The sequence below is a fragment of the Chionomys nivalis genome, chromosome X, assembly GCF_950005125.1.
Source record: "Chionomys nivalis chromosome X, mChiNiv1.1, whole genome shotgun sequence".
Taxonomy (NCBI): Eukaryota; Metazoa; Chordata; class Mammalia; order Rodentia; family Cricetidae; genus Chionomys; species Chionomys nivalis.
The window spans coordinates 90,850,163-90,852,250 of NC_080112.1; positions in this window are offsets into that span (position 1 = coordinate 90,850,163).

Genomic DNA, 2,088 nt, shown 5'->3' on the forward strand with positions numbered 1-2,088 from the left:
TTTCAAAAAAAAAGAAAATAGTATCAGACTCATTTCATAAAGCTAGCATTGCATTGCCCTGATAACAAAAATTAAAAATAGGTAATTGAAAACATAATAACTTCTTTGGTGAACATAGATGAAAGAATCTTCAGCTAGCATATTTGATGGGAAGACTGCCAGGTTTGAATGGATAGTTCAAACACTGTGACGGCACAAGTGGTCCTGTTTAAAATCAATGGTTCAAAAAGTAAAACAAAAACGTGCAATTGTGGGAGAGTGACCTTTAGAAAACAGAGGATTGATAGGAATGGGAGGGCGATGAGGAGGAGTGGGAGTAAATAGAATGTATTGTATACATTCATGAAATGACCACAGAGTAAATTTAACTAATCAATCAATAAAAATCTTCAAAAATAAAACAGTCTGGGGAAAAGGGAAGGAGTGGGGGGACTGAGAGGAGGGGAGGGTGGAGAGATTGTGGTTGGGACGTGTTGTATGGGAGAAGAATTAATTTAAAACAATAAAAATGAGATAGCTAAAGCAGTCATGAAGCAATCACCACACAGACTTCAAGCTATATTATGGAGACATAGTAATAAAAACAGCTTGATATTGGCACAAAAAACTAACACATAGCTCAATGAAACAAAATGAAAGACCCAAACTTGTGTCCAAAAAAGACAACTAATACAGAGACCATCTTCAATGAGTGGCTTAAAAATTGGAAGCACAGCCATAGGAAGAAGTATGTAGAATAGAAGAAGAAAACGGTGGAGGGGTGGTTGAGGAAATTTCAACTGGCCAGAAAGAATAAATACAAGACATATATTATACAACATGGAGAATATAGTTAACCACACGATGCATTATTAATAAATTATTAGAGAGTATATTTTAAATGTTCTCAGCTTAGAATTATACCTGTGGGATTCAGCCAGTCCAGAGTATGTGTAGATCTACATTTCAAAACATTGTGTTATTCATAATAAATTCTATTTTATGTGTAAAACTTTAAAAATTAAAATGGAAACATCCTCAAGAAAACAAGCTGTGTATTCTTAAACTAAGCCCTTCTGGGTCAGAGAATATTACTCTTTCCATCATTTCTATATTTATTGGGGTACTACATTAATAGGATTTTTGAATCCATATTCATATATGAGGTTTCCCTTTTAGTTCTGTCTTTGTCGTACAAGGTTTCCAGAAGACAACTCATTTTTAAAAATAAGAAGTATCCCTTACTTAAGAAAAACTAAAATCACACAGAAAGTATCTTTACTGTAAATGTTCAGAAAAAAACTACTTATTTAAGTGTAGAAAGTATTGCTTCCATATTTTTGTTGTTGAGAGACTTGCTAGTTATCTAACAACTTTTTTATAAGTTTTGTTTTTGTCTTTTGAGACAGGTTTTTTCTTGGTATGTAGCTAAGGTTGCCCTGAAAGTCACAGCACTCCTACTTTGGACTCCTGAAATGTGTTTACAGGACGTCCAGCGAATCTGGGCATTTAGACTTATTATTTTTCTATCTTCCTTAATTTGTTTCTGAAAAATTTCACAGAATTTTAGATTTACTACATTGCCGTTTTCTATCACTCTCTCTAACTCCATGCATACTATCCATAAGGGGAAGCAAAATGTTGTTATTTTCACTGAAGGCTCTGAAGTCAGTCTACCTGGGTTTGAAGTCTTTCCTTGCCAATTTATTTAAATTCTCATAATTTCTCAATTTAAAATAGAACCTATTTCAGCATCTTCTTCACTGTACTGCTGCAATGATGAAAGTAGTTAATCTGTAAATGTGCAAAACAAAACAGATCTCTTAAAGGTATTTAGCCTTCAATTATTATTGTGTTAGTTTCCTGGGTCTGCCACACAAAATACAGCCAAGTGGAACATTTAAAGCCACATAGATTCATTCTCTCTGTTTTGGAGGCCTGTAGTCTTAAAAGGATACAGGGCCACAGTCCCCTGAAAAGCTACCGGAAGAGAAGAAAGGAACTGGTCTTTTTTTTTTTTTCTCTTCCATTCTCTGGGACCTCCTGGAATTTCATACATGTTAGCATGGCTCAAATTTGTACTATCATCCTCAGGCAACTTTTGTCTCC